The following is an 11,270-nucleotide window of genomic DNA, read 5'->3' on the forward strand; positions in this document are numbered from 1 at the left end:
ACAGTGGGGTCCGGGTCGGTGAGCTGGGGTGCCGGCAGTCGGCCGGGCAGATCGCGCCCGGTGATCCCCAGTTAAGAAGGGAAGGGATCTGGGATCTGCCAGGCACGGCGGGCAGCGGGAGGCGGCACCGCTTCCCCAGCCCCTGCGGGCCGTGGGAGGTGCGGGCTTAGCAGTCGCCCCAATTATCCACGGCTCAAAGGAATCCCCTGCGCCAGCGTGTGCAATCATTCATATCGCGTGATATTCTCTGTTTAATACTCCTGAAACTTAAAGAAAATTCATTATGATAATAACACTAGGCTTATAGCGGGAAGATGATACAATAATCTGCTTTCAGATTGCAATTTCAATCTGCAAACAATTCTGTGTTCGTGTTCTACCAGCATTTTACAGAAGGAAGCTCAAGCAAAGCAGCTAAATGCCATCTGAAGTCTAGAACAGCATCATCTGGTAGAGTATCAGTAGTACCAGCTGACTGATGCATCAAAATGAAGTGTCAGGTAGTGGTGGACTTCTGGAGGTCTCGTAATCTTTAAGACTCTGAAGACCTCATGCTTTCAGCTCTGCAGGCTTATTTTCCTAAACAACAGTTCAGATATTTCTGTGTAGTGCTGCATTTCAGGCCAGAGATATGCTCTAAATAATTTTCTCCTCAAGTCCTCTTAAACGCATCTGAACATGTCCAGATGGGGTTTAGCTCCCTGTAAAAGGGGCAGGTTTCCTCTAAAATTTGTAAGAACTGGCATTTGTATGTGACTCTGTCACCACAAATTCCTGAGTTCCCATTAGGCCCACCCTGCAATGCTGGTAGGGATTGAGTAGCTCAGAAGGGAATTCACAAAAATTACCTTGCCCAGCAGGGAGCTCCCCAGGGCTCGACTATGAAAATAAAACAGAGAATAGCACCTCTGAAATCCTTTAGGATTTAATTGCCTCACTCAGGACAGCAGAAATCTTCTTTAGCTACCTGCATGCAGCATTGCATCATAACAGTGGGATGTTATAACATCTCAGAAGAGTCCAAGAGGAGTTCATGCTTTCCAAATACACCTAGGAGAGGTTATGTTGTGAGACCTTTTATTTATAGAAAGCACTGCCATGAAGAGAGCAGAATTCAGCTCTTTTTCAGTGGATTTGAAGCCTTAATTCTGCCTCTAAGTGAGCACCTCAAGCACGGGGCCATATTTCCAGTTTTCTCACTTCTAAGTAACTCTCTGGACACTTCTGTCTTGTTGGGCCATTTGGCTTCATCCATTCACCATTTCAGTGAGCAGAGCAGGGCGTGTCCTAATACCAATGCTGCCTGTCTTTAAGGTGCTTCCCATTATTTAGGAAAAAGAATTGAACCCCTTTCACTTCACAGGGAAGGAAGAAGCTGAAAAGATGAGACCAGATCTCACACTTCCTAGAAGAGCCTTCTTTCATTAAAAATGTGATTGTGACTCCTGAAACTTTTCCATTCTCTTCAAAAGGAAAAGCCCGGCTGCGCTGTATTTTGTATTCACTTCATGTGTGCTCTCATGGTATTTACTCAGATCATAAGTGTGGGAAGAGTACCATTTCTTAATCCATGTTTTGGAAAATGGACACCAAGGTGTTCAGAGAGGGACATTTCTGGACATTTACAGAAGTCTGTCAGAGCCAATTAATGGCAGGCAAGCAGGGGATTTTTAAAACATTATCACATCAATAGTTTTTCAGGGTTAAGCTCAATTTTGCTGGTAGAAATCAACTCTGTTTGAAAATGTTTTTTAATCCCTAAATTGTCACTAGAAGGCTGTTCCTGAACCACATTTCCCAAATAGTCAGCAGGATTCCTATTCCTCCTGTAAAATGGCCAGTTCATAGCCATCTGCTCTTCTGATTTGGGTCCTCTAACATTAGTATCTCCTGTATAAAACTGACAATGGAAGGAGTGCTGAGTTTTATTCCCTTTATCCCCCTTTCTGTGACACTCGGGGAGCTGGGCTCCTCTGGCTTCCTCTCATGACACAGGTGCTACAAATGCTCCCCAACCAGTAAAGCAACTGGTCCTTCAGATGGGGCTTCTCTAGAGCTCTACACAGTCCTTGCTAGAGAAGCTGAATCACAGATTCTGATTACTTGTACTGTGATGAACTGGTAAATCCAGGTCCTTCCCTATCTCAATTTACATCAACGTTTTTAAATGTATTGCAATTCCCTCAGTACACAATACCAGATTTGTTTCCAACACTAGTGTCCTACATATGCCAAGCCTTTTTTATGATCTGTGTCTTCTTGGGCTGCTTCTAACAGATAGTGCAATTTCTCTACTACATCATCTCTAGCTTAGAAAATAACATCTCTTGCCAGAAAAAAAACAAGACAACAAACAAAAAAATTTAAGCTGAGGTGCATAATGACAGGATGGATCCCATCCAAGAAAGGTGATACGACCTTGTCACAAGTACTACCAACCCTACTGCAATTGTACAAGATGCAGTTTCAAGATATATATCAAGTTGATATCAAGTTTTTGATCAAGTTCATAGTTTATATCAAATATTGTTGACAAGTATCAAGTTGTGTTTTTATCAAGTATCACTCCATGTACTATATGCTGCAATCTGTGCTGCATACACATCTTAAATCTTTTACTGAATCAAGGCCATAATAATTTTCCCATAATTCCAGAAAAATTAAGCAAGGCCTGAAAGGCCTTGTGAGAAAAATCAAATGTATTTCAGTGGAGTTATAATCTACCAGGAAACTTGCATGCAGCTTGCAAACCTGTAAACAGGCACTGACCCAGCCCAATGTCTGGCACATAAGCTCAACAGACACACCTTCTGTTTGTCATTTAACCACTCTTTGTCCTTTCCATTTAGCAACTATGTTAATCTTGATACAGGCATGCCATTTTCCTAAGATGTGGACTAAATAAAACCTTCTTTCATGCAAAAAGAGAGAAACTGATAGTGTACTTGTAAGGTGCCTTTAACTCCTTAGGAGAAAAGTACCATTTAAATACCTGCAGGTAGCTCAAGGCACGTAATTTATGGGAAAAGGAAGCACATGGGACTGAGCACTAGCCGGAAGTGACAAGCAGTACTGGGCTGGTAACATAGTATTAGGTCTGAGATCTTAGTCAGCTGTGTAAATCTGACAACAATTTCTGTCAACAGAACAAGAGGTTCAAGAAATTACTGCTAAACCCTGCTTGGAAACGCAAATGTTTTCTGATTTATTTTTTTTTAACTTTTAGGGATTCATTATTAAAGCATTTTAAAAGAGATTGGTATATCACAATGGCCTTTTTCATGGGGGAGCTGGAAGGGGACACTGTAATGAAGTTGGCCTAGTATCACTTAGCAAGTCTAGTTTCAAAGTTGGAGGGGAAGTCTGATTTAATGAGAGCTAAGCCAGATCTACAGCCTAGAATTTTTCCAGAAGGATAACAAAGCCCCTGCTAGAATTTCTGTAGCCCAGGACACTTGCCAGTGCAGTCTGTCATGTGTGTGTGTCCTTGTCAAGTGATCATCTACCTAATCTAAAAACATCAAAGCCTCATCTCTGCCTGATACCTTTCTGGACATGCTCCGCTGTGAAAATTTTCACCAGAAACACAAAACATTTGTTGGCAAAGTTTAGGTGCCTTTGGTGAGTATTGCAGCCTTAGCTCATGATAGAAAGCCTTGCTCTCCTCTGCCTAAGAGGAGAAAAGCAAAACCAAGGGATTGCTTTACATTCCCTTTGAGATCTCTTATGTGGGATGCTGCAAGTTTACTCCTCTTGTTTCAGTGCATGCAGGGGAGAAAGAATATGAGCTCTGCTGTCTTTTTATTCAGGTAACTGCTGCCTATGTTCCTCTGAGGATGCTAATTTGTCACAAATTATGATCAATAGCAAATATTAATTCTACTCCTTTTGTGGTATCATCCTACCAGAGCTGGATAAAAGAAGAGAAATTCTACTAGATAAGTAGCCAGGAGACTGTTAAACAGCTTTTCCTCTTTAAAATGTGTGAGGAACCACAGGGCAGGAATGGAGAAGTGTTGAGTTACAGGAGGTAAGCTTAGGACAAATACAGACCATAAGCTGGACAAGGAATTCATTACATCCCTGGTGCCAAGACCTCACGTGCACGCTCACCACTGGCAGGGCTGTATACTGGGGAGCAGGGACAAAGAAAGGACATTGAAATCATCCTGCCAAGATAAGTTTCAATGGTTTTTAGTCTGTTTGCAACATCAACTGAAATTCCCCCCACTTCACTCTATTGTCAGCCTCACAGAGAAACTACACTTGGCACAAGAATCCTTCCTGTTCCATTATTGGCTTTCAGCTTTGTAACTATATGGACCAGCAAAAACTCAGGCACTTGGTGGGGTTTTTTTCTCTTTGCATGTCTTATGACCCAGTAAGCTTGCAAAGGTCTCAGGTTCACTACTCAGGTTACTTTGGCTAGAGGTTGTTTTAGTAAAAGCTGCTTTTTCCCTTGGGCCTGATCTTCTAACATTTGAGTATGGATTTGGGAGTTCAGGCTAAGGTTCTGGTGACTAAGTCATTATTTTTGTGTACAGTAAAGCTGAAGAAACTTGAGAGTATGAGCTCAAAAATTGGTTTGTACATGTCCAATACAGTAGATGATGACATTTTAAACAGTTTTAGTGCAGATTCCAAACTTCACAGCATAACCCTTTGAATTAAGATAAGAGTTCTTCTCTCTGACTTGCAGTTGTGACTGTGGATTAACAGACTCCAGTCTGGGCAAAGGGAAATCAGCTGTAAAGATCTGTATCAAAAGGGCAATACAAAACCTAAAACCAGATAGAAAAAGCAACCTCTGGTGTTTTCCAGAGGTTTCTGCCATGATCTTTTCCAAAGGAAAAGAAAATCAAAAATTGAGCACCCATTTTACATACCTTTTTGCTAGGTTCCAACACAAGTCATTCTGTAGAGACAGAGCCCCTTGCTCTCTGTGTCTGAAGCACAGGGGTTATAGGTCTAGCTTTTGAAAAAATCTCTTTACAGGTCCTGTTTCAAGCTGTATGCTCTTACAAAACAGGGATCTTCATTTGGAAGCTGTATTGAAACTACTTTCTCTGGTTGCTTTGTCTTTGGTACTCAGTGTGCTACTACCTGTCTTGTAGTTTACTTGTGCAAACAATTTTGTGACTGTGGCTTAACCTTAAAATACAGGGGAGGTTTTCAGACCTAGGTGCATCCCATGCCCTAAAAATTCTGGCTGTTGAAATGCAAATTCTGCTGCCAGCCGTTTCTTCCTCTGGGTGATGTGGGAGGGAGAAACGTGATAAAGCAAATTTAGTAAAGATAATCCAAAGAATGTGTTAACTAAAAAACCCACACAGAGCACGTTTGCCTTTGGCCAGCCTGTTTGCAAACAGATGTCTCTCAAGAATAGCTGTGGCAGCAGGCAGAGAAGCAAACCATAAAAGGGGCACCACTGGCCAGGGTCTGCTTAATTACAGTGCATGTAACACCCTCACTGATCATCAGGAGCTTGCACCTTGTGTTAAAGGACTGACAACAGTGACCGAGTGCTGGTGCCAGAGGCTTGCTTTGTCAATTTATTGGAAAAATAAATGTGCACTCAGCACATTTTTATATCCAAAGGTGGCTGGAAACCAGTGTAACTGGTTCAGGTCGGAGAAGCAAAGAATTTTGATATCTTGAATTCCTTGGTGTGAGCTGTGTTTTTCCTTCTCAAAGCCAAAAAGAAAAATCCTGAGAGTTAAAATTTGCTTCTCAGGTCTGATATCAAAAGCCATAGCCTTTACTCTTCATAATTTCAAAACTCTTGTATGGAACAAATAACCTAGAACTATTTCACATGAACATGGTCCAAATACTGTTTCACAGGAACATGGCCCATTAAAAAAAAAAAAATTAACTTTATTTTTGTTTCATAACTTTGTGGCCTGGTATGCATGTTGCAACAGTTTCTTGCAAAAGATCCCGTGCAGTTCTATACATCCTGCTATTGAGATACAGTAATGACCATGCCCAGTGCTGACTTGCAACCTTTTTTTTTAATAATTACTTTTGGTCTTGCCCTACGAAAATACTTCAAACCTGTAATTGCCCTAAAGACTAGGTGTTTGGCTTCCCAAGTCTAAGACCAATAATATTTAGGGAATTATTCTAGATATAGATATGTACATATGTACACTTTCTCTAGCAGAATATTTTCCAAGAGTTGTGATGCATTTGAATCTTGTCTTGCACACAGCAACCCATTAGCCAGGAAATGTACATGATTATTTTATAATCACCTCTTTACAGGGGTTCTCATTCTGCAGAGAAACAGCTGGTCCTTCATTCACCACCCCTGAGAGGTGGAAGCTCGGGAGAAAAGTATGAAACTAACATTTGTAATAAAAGGAAATGATTGTTTGTGTACACAGAGACCAGAAAGCCACTTAGCATGCATTAGCACCTTCTTAACATTTGAAAATGCATTAAAAAATTCTAGAGAAGAGATTATGGAGCTGAACATAGGTGAAGATGTTGTCAACGGTGTGTGTGTGTGGGATGTAAACATACAGGCTGTGCATAAATATAGGCCTTTGATAGAGCAGTCTTGGTTCTCTTGATTCTTTAAATACCAGGGATCTGAAATTCCTAGGTTTTTTTTCCTTCCAGTTGGAGAAGGGAAGAAAGTTGTACAAAGCACATTGCACCCTGCAGATGGCTAAACCAAACCACAAGCTGGTTGACAGAACCACACAATACCAGCACAAAGGGGACAGGGACTTCACAAGTGCCACAGAAATTTGCCCAAAGGACTTCATGCAGTTTGCCTTGAAAAGCAAATAGTTCTAGTGAACTTTTGGGCAACAATACCAACCTAGGCAGTCAGTGCCAGCCCTCTGCCACCCTTGGCTGTCTTCATATTCTAGATAAGTGGACTGGGTGGAGGAGTTGCAGTGCCACAAAATAACTTTTTTCCCTCTGTTTCCCTCTGTATTTGCCTACTTAAAGCTGCTGAACAGCAAACCATCTGTGGCCTCAGCATGGAAAAGCTTCCTTAGGGCTTACATAAGCCAGGTGACCTGGGGAAAGTCATTCCCTGGCACGTAGCAGAGGGGACCTGAGGCAGGAGGGGAGGCAGCCTCAGCGGGAAGGATGTCCCTGCGTGCTGCACAGCATCTGGGGACCTTTCTTCTCACTTAGCTGTTCTCAGGTTTGAGGGACTTACTGAAAGGTACCCTTGTGTTGTGAAAGTGTTGGACAACCACCACTGCCCATTGTGGCCCGTTATACCAAATTCATTCTGTAGCCACCAGGCTTCCAAAAAATTATGAGAAAAGAAAGAAGAGATTTTAGGAAGCCTGCCTTTCCCTAAAAGTCTCCAAAGTTCCTGTTTGTGGAGCTGGAAGTTTTGAGCAGCTATTCCAGAACACTCTCCAGCTTGAGGAGAGTGGCTAAAGTCATTAGGGCTGGCTACAGTTTCACCACTGTGTGCCAGGAGTTGTCCTAAGTGACCTTTCTCAGCATGGACCTGTTTTAATCATTAAATTATAGCACAATAAGGAGGATTTGGGGAAGGCTCTTTGTCCTGTAGCTCTGCTGTAAGAGAAACAGAGAGCTTTCTCTTTCTTTGTAGAGGAAGGATGTTCTTTAAGTCCAGTGAGGAAAACATGTAAACTGTGCATCTCTCATTGGGCCAAAGAAAACATCTGTTCTCCTCATGCTCCTGTGAATTATGTTAGGCAGCCACCTGTACAAGGCCCTGGCTGCTGTGAATCCCGTTTTGAAGAATTCACCATTCTTCCCAAATGTTGCACAGGAAATTTAGGCACAGCTTTAACACTAGGTAAATTTTATGCCAAGGGATCAAGTGTTTCAAGAGAGGTGATGAAATGGTAAAGGCAACAGTACCCAACTCCTATGGTTGGTCTAACTTTCACCTAGATTCATTGGTTTCATTTTCATGTAGAAATGATCCAATTTTTTAGTAGGCAAGTGATCAGTGCAGCAGAAACCAAAAACCTGCTCAACTCCCCACTTAACCAGGAATCCTGACAAGTTTAAGGAGGATATGAGGGCTCTGCAGAGGGACCCGGACAGGCCGGATCCATGGGCCCAGGTCAGTGGTCTGAGATTCCACAAGGCCAAGGGCCCCACCCTGCCTGGGGTCACACCAACCCCCTGCAGCTCCAGGCTGGGGCAGAGGGGCTGGAAAGCTGGGAAAGGCCCTGGGGGTGCTGGGGACAGCAGCTGGACAGGAGCCAGGTGTGCCCAGGGGGGCAGGAGGCCAATGGCACCTGGGCTGTGCCAGCCATGGTGTGGCAGCAGGGCCAGGGCAGTGACTGTCCCCTGGGCTGGCACTGCTGGGGCCACACCTCAGATCCTGGGGCACTTCTGGGAACCTCAGGACAAGAAAGGCATGGAGGGGCTGGAGCTTGTCCAGAGAAGGGAAGGGAGCTGGGGAAGGGGCTGGAGCACCAGGAGGGGCTGAGGGAGCTGAGGGGGGGCTCATCCTGGAGAAAAGGAGGCTCAGGGGGCCCTTCTGGCTCTGCACAACTCCCTGACAGGAGGGGACAGCAGGGGGGGATCAGGCTCTGCTCCCAGGGAACAAGGGACAGGATGAGAGGAAATGGCCTCAAGCTGTGCCAGGGGAGGGTCAGGTTGGACATCAGGAGGAATTTTGTCATGGAAAGGGTGGTTGGGCACTGGAAGGGGCTGCCCAGGGAGGTGGTTGCGTTCCCATCCCCATCCAAGAAAAGACTGGATGTGCCACTCAGTGCTCTGGGCTGGGTGACAAGGTGGGAATTGGTCACAGTCCCTATCTACTGGTATTAGCATTTAAAAATACCTGCCAGGTCCAGATCTTCAACTGCTGCAAATCATCGTATTTGCTTTTCAAATGTGCTGGTGAATTGGTTTTTGAAACCAGTAAACTGTTCTGCTTGAATAATACTTTTATGTGGAGCAGTTCCCTTTTAGTTCAGTGCTGTTTTCCAGTGAGAAAAACAGTATAAAATTTGTACCAGAAATTGTACAGATGTCCTGACATCTTTCCCAGTTCTGCTCTGCTGGAAGACGAAGGACTTTACACTTCCTGTTACTTTGTATTTCATCCCTTTTGTCCCTTGTCCTGCTCTGGATTGCTCCGCTCCTTCCTCCTCTGCTTCCATGTTTGTATGCTCCTTGTCTTCCCTTCCTTCTCCTGCCACTTCTCTGATTTTAGCCTTAGCCAACTATTAGCTAACTTCAGAAAGACAAAAGTGAACAGTTAGCTGGGTTAGAAAGCTGAATTGGAGAGGGTAAGCAGGCTCTGCCTCCTTGGCATGATCCAGCTGGTGGCTTGGCTCTGTCTGCACAGCAGGGGCAGTGCAGGCTGAGACCCATTTCCAAGTGTTTTGTGCCTTGTGGGCAGCCCCTGCTTCCCTCTCCTGGGTGTGCAAGGGGGAGGGCACAGCAGTGTGCCAGCTAAAGCTGGTTAGTGGGTCAGGGAGCTGGCTCTGGCATGGGGAGGGACTGACCTTCACCTCTGCCCTCTGCCATTCCTCAAAAAACACGCCATGGGAACCAGGCTGCTGCTGTGCCTTTTCTTTCAGAAGTCCAGAGCCTTCTGCAGTTTCTGTCTGTGCTGTGACAAGAGTGACCAAGGGGTGGGGGCTTTTTGGCCTGTCCATCTCATCAACCCAGTCTGCCCTCTGTATAACACAGGCAGATGTCCCTGGTGTGCTCCTGATGTCTGTACATGTGCCTTCTAAGAAATGCTGCTGAGGACCATTCTGGTTACATTTTTAACCATCTTAAATTGTGTACAAAACAGTAATTGTCATCTTCTCAGGCCTCAAGTTCTTGTCCACACACTGGAAAGGCAAAAATAATTTTGTCTCCTTCCCTAGACCATTCTAATTTAGGAATCTAAGCCACCATGTCACACCATTTCCCTTTACTCCTCATTCCCCCCACTTCTTTCGCAGCTGCTGAATGTTGGCTTGCTGTAGGGAATTTGGCTGTGGCATGATGTCAGTTACATTGTGAAACAGCGAAACTCTGATCTTAATTCCTAGCTGGTAAAGGCAGAGAAATTCATAACTTCAACTTTACCCTCAGTGATCTGTCCTGACTTGTCCTGTGGAATGAATAATACTCCAAAAATAGGAGTAAATACAATGTCCTTTCCCTAACTAAAGACTGACTTTGGTCAACCAAAGAAACAAGGTTTATTTCCTTCAGTCCATTTCAAAAGCAAAGCATGAAGTTTGATCTCACTGAACAAGTTCTGAAAAAGAAAACTCCCTAATTTGATTCACCCGTTTTCCAGAGAACACTGTCACTGCTGCCCACTGGTTTCCACTGAGCCCTCCAAAATGTGCACACACGCAGACAAAGGGCAGTCCCTGTTAATTGAACTGAACTGTGCTTCTGCTTTCAGCAAAAGATAATGTTCTGACTGCCAGCAGATCAACCTCGTCTCCGCCATCTCAGAAAGGATAATTTGTATCTTGCTGCACAAGAGACCCGGCTAATACTGATTACTCCCAGGATTCACAGCAACATCACAGGAAGCTCATGAAGACTGCAGTACCTGCAGGCAGAGGATTCTCTCTCTAGTAGCAAGTTCTTAGCTTTTATTCTTCAAACCCAAGAAACAGGTGTTTTCCTAGCACAGCTGAAGTGTTCCATCATCTCTGGATGCTCTGTGGAGGGAAGGAGATAATTTACAGCAGTTCAAAGAAACACAATGGCTTTACTGCCTTCCCCCTCAACGCTGGGCATGCAGACTATAAGTGAAGATTAACTGGGAGACTAGGAGGAAGAAAGAATACAGGTAGTTGAGATAAGCAATCTTATATTTAGATGACCTCTTTTAATCTTATTTATTGCCAAGATCAGCATAAGTCCAAGTTCTGCATACTCAGAAAACAAAAAGGCAACAAACCTAGTAATAATAATTTTGCATTGTTTTGCATTAAATTTGCTAAGCAGAACTAGAAGCTTGGCATGGTTTCCTGAGGGTATTTCAAAGTTCAGCTAAATAATCATGCCTAATGGACAGGAACTTTCAGTGTATCATCACATAAACTGTTTCTCTAGCATAATTAAAGGCACATATTTTGATATTTCTCTATTCACAGATGTCCATGTGGCTTTGCCTACCTCCATTATACCATAAAAAATAATACACTGATATCTACATACATATACATATACATATACATATACATATACATATACATATACATATACATATACATATACATATACATATACATATACATATACATATACATATACATATACATATACATATACATATACATGTA

This window comes from Serinus canaria, chromosome 1A, assembly GCF_022539315.1.
Source record: "Serinus canaria isolate serCan28SL12 chromosome 1A, serCan2020, whole genome shotgun sequence".
NCBI classification, from domain to species: Eukaryota; Metazoa; Chordata; class Aves; order Passeriformes; family Fringillidae; genus Serinus; species Serinus canaria.